The 8,375-nt window shown below is 41.2% G+C and overlaps 1 pseudogene; it reads right to left on the reverse strand.

The window, feature by feature from the left end:
* Positions 1 to 6,865: 6,865 nt before the first annotated feature.
* LOC134936809 (5S ribosomal RNA) lies at positions 6,866 to 6,984 on the reverse strand (annotated as a pseudogene).
* Positions 6,985 to 8,375: the final 1,391 nt, after the last annotated feature.

The following is an 8,375-nucleotide window of genomic DNA, read 5'->3' on the forward strand; positions in this document are numbered from 1 at the left end:
GCTAGGAAAGAAGTGAACGCAAACCATTATCACCGCATATGGCGGAAATATGTTGCGTGCTGTGAGGCCAGTAAGGCCCCAAAGGAGGAATTTCAGCTAGGTCATTTTCTGCACTTTCTACAAGTCAGAGGTGACTATGGGCCTAAAATTGGGTTCCATTAAGGTCCAGATTTCGGCTCTATCGATTTTCTTCCAAAATAGAACTGGCTTCACTGCCTGAAGTTCTGACTTTTGTTAAGGGAGTGCTGCATAGTCAACCCCCGTTTGTGCCTCCAGTGGCACCGTGGGATCTCAACGTAGTGTTGGATTTCCTGAAGTCGCATTGAGTTGAGCCACTTAAATCCGTGGAGCTACAATACCTCACGTGGAAAGTGGTCATGCTGTGGGCCGTGGCGTCGGCCAGGCGTGTATCAGAATTGGCGGCTTTGTCATACAAATGCCCTTATCTGTTTTCTATATGGATAAGGCGGAATTGAGGACTCGTTCCCAATTCCTTCCTAAGGTGGTATCAGTTTTTCATGTGAACCAACCTATTGTGGTGCCTGCGGCTACTTGGGACTTGGAGGATTCCAAGTTTTCTGGACGTAGTCAGGGCCCTGAAAAGTATATGTTTCCAGGACGGCTGGAGTCAGGAAAACTGACTCGCTATTTATCCTGTGTGCACCCAACAAGCTGGGTGCTCCTGCTTCTAAGCAGACTATTGCTCGCTGGATCTGTAGCACGATTCAACTTGCACATTCTGCGGCTGGAATGCCGCACCCTAAATCTGTGAAAGCCCATTCCACGAGGAAAGTGGGCTCTTCTTGGGCGGCTGCCCGAGGGGTCTCGGCTTTACAAATTTGCCGAGCTGTTACTTGGTCGGGTTAAAACACTCTTGCAAGAGTCTACAAGTTTGATACCCTGGCTGAGGAGGACCTAGAGTTTGCTCATTCGGTGCTGCAGAGTCATCCGCACTCTCCCGCCCGTTTGGGAGCTTTGGTATAATCCCCATGGTCCTTACGGAGTCCCAGCATCCACTTAGGACGTTAGAGAAAATAAGATTTTACTCACCGGTAAATCTATTTCTCGTAGTCCGTAGTGGATGCTGGGCGCCCATCCCAAGTGCGGATTGTCTGCAATACTTGTATATAGTATTGCCTAACTAAAGGGTTATTGTTGAGCCATCTGTTGAGAGGCTCAGTTGTTATCATACTGTTAACTGGGTATAGTATCACGAGTTATACGGTGTGATTGTTCATGGGTTGTAGCGCTCAACCTATGTGGGTATGTAAATGATGATGCTGTGAAACTAAATTTATGAAAATAAATCAAGGTTTTATTGTTATAAAGGGACACAAACGTATAGTTCGTGTGCATGCATTGATAAAATATAAAAAAAGATTATAACTATATATATGTTGCTTGGGAAAACTGAATATATATATATATATATGATCTACACAAGTCAAAAGTGAAAAAAATGAAAAAATGAAGAAAAAGGAAAAAAAAGTGAAAAAAATGAAAAAAATGAGAAAAAATGAAAAAAATGAAAAAAATGAAAGAAATGGAAAGAAAAGTCTCTTTGGCTGTGACCCAGCTGATTATGTTGCTTGAGTGGTTATGCAGCAATAAAAGTCATTTAAAGAGTAGTCAGTGGCGTCCCGCTGACTAAACGGCTCGAGCAGCTGATGGTAACTTGCTTACGGTGATTGCGGTGTTTCCCCGGGGTTCAGGGTGCGCCTGGTGCGGGGAGGGTAAGGGGACAGGGAGCACTGGACTGCACAGGCCCCGTGGGGAGGGATGCACTCACCCCGTCCTGGTTCGGACCGTGATGGGGGATCCAGCCGCCACAGGGACTGAACTAGCGGCGATTAGCAGTGTGGGCTTGTTTAGAGCCGTCACTGCACCTCGTCCGCCGGGACCGGAGCTGCTAACCTTTCTCTCCCCCCTCCTCCGCTGATCGACTCGGCAAGACACCCCACCGGCTTACCTCTCCTCCTTCGGGTATTTCTCCGTTGCTGATGTCTTCTTCCGGGTAGGCGAGTCACGTGACCTCCGCTCGGCAGTGTCTTGCAGGATTTCCACGGCCCGTACTGTCAGTACGGTATCGGTGTGAGTGTGGTGGTTTGATAGTACAAACCCAACGCGTTTCAACCCTCTAGGGGTCTTCTTCCAGGGATTTGTGTGTACACACAAATCCCTGGAAGAAGACCCCTAGAGGGCGGCTGGATCCCCCATCACGGTCCGAACCAGGACGGGGTGAGTGCATCCCTCCCCACGGGGCCTGTGCAGTCCAGTGCTCCCTGTCCCCTTACCCTCCCCGCACCAGGCGCACCCTGAACCCCGGGGAAACACCGCAATCACCGTAAGCAAGTTACCATCAGCTGCTCGAGCCGTTTAGTCAGCGGGACGCCGCTGACTACTCTTTAAATGACTTTTATTGCTGCATAACCACTCAAGCAACATAATCAGCTGGGTCACAGCCAAAGAGACTTTTCTTTCCATTTCTTTCATTTTTTTCATTTTTTTCATTTTTTCTCATTTTTTTCATTTTTTTCATTTTTTTCACTTTTTTTTCCTTTTTCTTCATTTTTTCATTTTTTTCACTTTTGACTTGTGTAGATCATATATATATATATATATATTCCGTTTTCCCAAGCAACATATATATAGTTATAATCTTTTTTTATATTTTATCAATGCATGCACACGAACTATACGTTTGTGTCCCTTTATAACAATAAAACCTTGATTTATTTTCATAAATTTAGTTTCACAGCATCATCATTTACATACCCACATAGGTTGAGCGCTACAACCCATGAATTGTTACTTGTTTTCTATAGGTCAGTCACCCTATTTTGTAAGCAGCTCACCGAGCTCATCCACCCAGTGCGCTGGTACAACCCCCCTGAAGTAAGTGCATACGGTGTGATTGGTGTGGCTGGTATGAATCTTACCCGGGATTCAAAATCCTTCCTTATTGTGTCAGCTCTTCCGGGCACAGTATCCTAACTGAGGTCTGGAGGAGGGTCTTAGTGGGAGGAGCCAGTGCACACCAGGTAGTCCTAAAGCTTTCTTTAGTTGTGCCCAGTCTCCTGCGGAGCCGCTAATCCCCATGGTCCTTACGGAGTCCCAGCATCCACTACGGACTACGAGAAATAGATTTACCGGTGAGTAAAATCTTATTTTAACCTTTGGGTTTTTGAGACCCAAGTGCATGACTTTGCATTTGTTAGCATTAAACTGTAGTTGCCACGTTCTTTACCATTTCTCAAGCCTACCTAGGTCATCAATCATTTGTTTTACCCCTCCCGGTGTGTCTACCCTGTTGCATATCTTTGTATCATCTGCAAAAAGGCATACTTTCCCTTAAATACCATTTGCAATGTCACCAACAAAGATATTAAAGAGAACTGGACCAAGTACTCCCTGGGGTACTCCACTGGTAACATTTCCCTCCATAGATTGCACTCCATTTACTACAACTGTCTGTTTCCTATTCTGCAACCAGGTTCTTATCCACTTAACTGTTTTATAATCCACTCCCACGCTTTCAAGTTTATTTAGAAGTCTGTGATGTGGGACAGTGTCAAATGCCTTACTAAAGTCTAGATATGCTACATCTACAGCTTCCCCTTGATCTGTTATTTTCGTTACAGAGTCAAAACAGTCAATAAGATTTGTTTGGCATGATCTCCCACCAGTAAATACATGCTGTTTTGGATCCTGTAAATTGTTTGATTTAAGATATTCCACAACTCTTTCTTTTAATAGTTTTTCCATTACTTTCCCTACTACTGATGTAAGGCTTACTGGTCTGTAGTTACTTGGATCCCTGTTGATTAAAGCCCTGTTCTAATATCCATGGACATGAAACTCACGTCAATTGCTTTACGTAGATTCCTACCCTGGGATTATTCTCCTTCAGTAGATGCTGGGACTCGTATGATAGTTGCCACACAACATACAGTAGGGAATGATGCCGAGTTGTACTTACTGTATGTCAGTTTTCTTAGTGCCACTATGCATACACAGAAAATAGGCTGCATGCATATGAAACGTGTGCCCACTTGCAACTGAAGAGTCAGGACAAGGGATCCTAAGTGTATGTTCTTAGGCATTTTTGCAGGTGGCAAGTCTTTCGGAGAGCCAGTGTTTGGACTTGGGTTTTTGGAGGTAATGCATAGTGGCTTGATCTGCCTTGTCTAGCATTGCAGTGAATGTACTATTGTAGAAAAAGACAGAAACAAATGCTCATAGTACAAAGCAAAAATAGGAGGAAGGAGTTGTCGAACTGAGGCTGAAAAGAGGTCATTTAGGTGTCATACTGCGCTCATGCATTTTGATGCAGGACTGAAGTTGCGCTAGAAGGAAAGGAGGTTGTAGTCAAAGAGTGGATAGGCCAAACTGGAGTAGCTCAGGATGGCACATAAACAGGAGAACATGTGGACTGTCCATAACTGTAGTTGGGCTATGATGTCCATTGGGGGTGATGGTGAAACTTATTTATATAAATAATATTCCTGCACAGACCCATTAAATAATTTTCTAAGTATAGAGAGTAAAGTATAGCTTTCTCCATCTAAAATACTGAAGAAAAGCATTTTTTTTAACCTTTATTAAATAGATCCCTTAATATTTAAGTAATCCCTGATAACTTAGAGCATTGATGTTGACCATTTACTTTTGAATAACTTGCATGTAGGAGAGACTTGGATACGTAGATTCATTTTTGAAAAGTTTGCCTGGTGTCCTTGACATCCATCTTCCCACACAGCAAGGTTTAAGAACCCCCTTAGTTCCAATTTAAGGTTTCACCTGTGTCACCTCTGCTACCAGCACTTTGATGTGTATGAAATGGGCAAGATCCACGCCCACAGTAAAGCTAGTTGAGTCTTATGTATAGAAGACAGCTGGCAGTTTACAACCAGCATATGTTATACATTAAAAATGGAGTGTGTGGGATTGTAATGCGTTCTATTTGGTTATCTCAGCAGCTCATCCAAGAATATAAAGTCCATTACTGTGTAACTGATTGCAAACTTTGAAGAGGTGTGGACTTTTGTGAATTACGTGACAAGAATCAACATGCTATAGTAAATAAACTATTTTTACAAAATGAATGGGCATAAAATACCCTCCCACAAATATTAGCTATTTTAAATACTGATTACAAAAAATCCAAACAGAAACCGTGTGATATCTTACTGTTCAATATTATACTAATAATGCTGGTTAAATATCACGGGAGATGTAATTCTGTGGTAACCAGAATATTGGTGATTTTTTTTGTATCCGTGGGCAGAAATGACATGCCACGTAAAGTTGCTGTCTTGTCTGTGTAAAGTATTTGTACATCTAAAGTAAAAACTGATACAGCAAAATATAGAAAAATAAACTTTGCTCATATTTCTGTAATTTACTTTCATTATTTTGGGTTTGCTATAGATTTTGTCAACAGAATTGAATATTTGCAGATGGTGGATTAGCAGTCTTGTAGAGGTATGATTCCAATTCAGAAATATTTCCCATTTAATAGCGAAAACATTTTGTCATTTTAACATTAGCTCATGCATCATTCTCTTGTTTAATCCTAGTAATAAAACTATTATTCATCAAATTGTTCTACATCTATGTAGCTGTAAATTGGCAAAGCTTTGTAAACATGTCCAGGCTCGTTTTTTACCCTCTTGTTTTCTAAATACCTACACACCCATGCAAATATCTCCCTTTCTCTTGCCTTAGATAGTACATTAAAATGGTTAAAATCGGATGTTTCTTCTAAAGCTCAAAACGTTATAGTCTATGTAAAATTACTATTTTACTCATAAAATAATGTGTATTTACCCCCACCATTCATCAGTAACATTTCAATTGCAGGACATTATATATTATAGTAGAAAATTATTTAATAAAAAAAAAAAAAACAGACAAACATGTTTCAGTTGCTTAGGTTACATTTTTTAACAACTTTATACAGAAGGGTATAAATTTTTGTCCATTCGTCTTTGTAGATTTGAAAGAGATTGATTTGGTGCCGCACAGCACTAAAATAATCTTTTTATGAAGGGCTCTTATCGAATTTGTCCCTTGTAACCAACAGTGCATTTGCATGAGAGATGCCTGTATTCGGTATTCAAGGAGTTATTGTTGTTGGTGGTGCACCCAGAGTCAAGAGTACGTAGCAATATTTGAAAGAGAAAAGAGAGACTCTGTGTTGGGGCACGCTTAAATAAAACTTAACTTTTAATTAGAATAGGATAAGACTGTAGTACACCGACAAACACACATATAGTATTTTAGGAGTAGGACAAAAATAATTTTTACCTCTCTCCACTCATATCTTAAGAATCTGGAAACAGATTCTAAAAGGAGATTAAAGATTGAAGATTAAAGAATAAACATTCTCAAATAATATAATAAATGAGGTAACAGTGACACCTGAGATGAAAATATCAGAGATTAAATTTCTACATAAGAAGGAAAATTTCCAATATATGTCACAATGGCATTTGATATGAAAGTTTCGACTAGGAGTTTAGGTCCATTGACCAATGCCAATTGTGATAATGTATCCTGGTATCTTGGTAGAGGTTAAGCTGCTATTTCTGGGTTTCTGGTCAGTATGTGGGATGAAAGATAAGAGCTGTATGCAAGTCTGAGATCAGACAAATTTAAAAAAAGAGAAAAAGGATATGAAATCAGTAGAGTCCAAGGTTACTCCAACATTTCTGCTTTTCATACGAGGATAAAGGTATTTATAAGTGAGTGCTATAGTCTGCAAGTTTGAGATCAGACAAACTTGAAGAGGAAAAAAGATATGAAATCAGTAGGGTCAAAGGTTGCTCCAACACTTCTGCTTTTCACACGAGAATCAAGGTATTAGTTACTGCACCTGAGATTCCCTAGTGGTCTCCCATCTAGGTACTATTCAGGCTCATCACTGCTTAGCTTCCAAGATCAGGCGAGGTTGGGCGTAACCAGTGGGATATGGCAGTAATGTCACATAGGTTGTGAATGAGAGAGTGTGTGGTTATTGGCACATACCAAAAAGAGTACTTCTGCTGTCCATTGGTGTGCACAGTCTCTCTGTTACTGATGTATTGCAGAGAAATTATATGACTGGCATTCGGATGAGAGAGTACTGAGTAAGTAAGATATAGGAAACAGATAAGTACAGGGCCTGCTTTCTACTGTCCACTGTCATATAAAGGTATAGTGGACAGTGGATGAGAGGGGCAGGTTACCTGGGCTTGTTGAAAATAAGTGTGGAATTACACAGATATCTTAAAGTTTCCTAAAACACACCCAAATTCAAGCTATTGGAAAGGATCCCATAGTCATATGTGATCATAGGGCGAAGTTTTTTTGAAGCAAATAAAATGTGGTTTGTGGAAATAAATTGACCATCTACAGATATTGGAGATATAATATATGAATGAGATTAAAAAACATTCACAAGACACGTTGAATATTTGCCATTATAGTCAAACATACTGAATTGAAAGAAAATAGCAGATTACCAGATAATGGATTATATGGATATCAAAAATTACATAGATTGTACGATTTGACAGAGGCAGTGTTTTTTTTTATATGCAAGTAAGTACCAGCAATCACATAAAGTTACAGGTTGCTACAAGATTAATACCCCTTCAGACATACAGGGCCGTAACTAGGGAAGGGGCTAAGGGGCATGCGCCCCAGGTGCAGGATTTGAGGGTGCGCGAAGGGGTTACAGAGGAGCAGGATTTTTTTTTTTTACAGGCAGTGCTGTTCTGCTCCAGTGAGACAGTAGACAGCTCCCAGGGCAATGTATCTGACCCACCTGTCTGCCCGCAGCTGGCTCCGATGCTGTGTGGGTGAGCTCCAGTACCTGGGATCTCTCCTATGTCGGCTTCTGTCTTAAACGCTCTTCTTTACCATGCAGTGCTGCGACTAGCGTGCGGTGCACCGTACAAGCTATGAAGCGCACTGTGCTCCCAGTTAGCAGTATCAACCTCTGCTTTGCCACCCAGATGTGAGATTTGGTGTAGCTTATAGGGAGATGTAGTACAGTGATGTAGTGTACCATATAGGTTATGTAGTGTAGTAATGTATTGCAGTATATAGGGGCATGTAGTGCACTGATTTGGTGTAGCATATAAGGGGATTTAGCGTAGTGATGTAGTGTAGCACATAGGGTATGTAGTGCAGTGCATAGAGGCATGTAGTGTAGTGATGTAGTTCAGCAAGTAGGAGATGTAGTATAGTGATGTAGTGCAGTGGATAGAGGAATGTAGTGCAGTGTTGAAGTGTTATGATATAGTGCAATGTATGGGGACACACAGAGGAGCATGTAGTTGAACACGCTCGTGGGGAATGTAACACATAGGGCATTTGAGGCACATAGG

This window comes from Pseudophryne corroboree, chromosome 1 (genome assembly GCF_028390025.1).
Source record: "Pseudophryne corroboree isolate aPseCor3 chromosome 1, aPseCor3.hap2, whole genome shotgun sequence".
Taxonomy (NCBI): Eukaryota; Metazoa; Chordata; class Amphibia; order Anura; family Myobatrachidae; genus Pseudophryne; species Pseudophryne corroboree.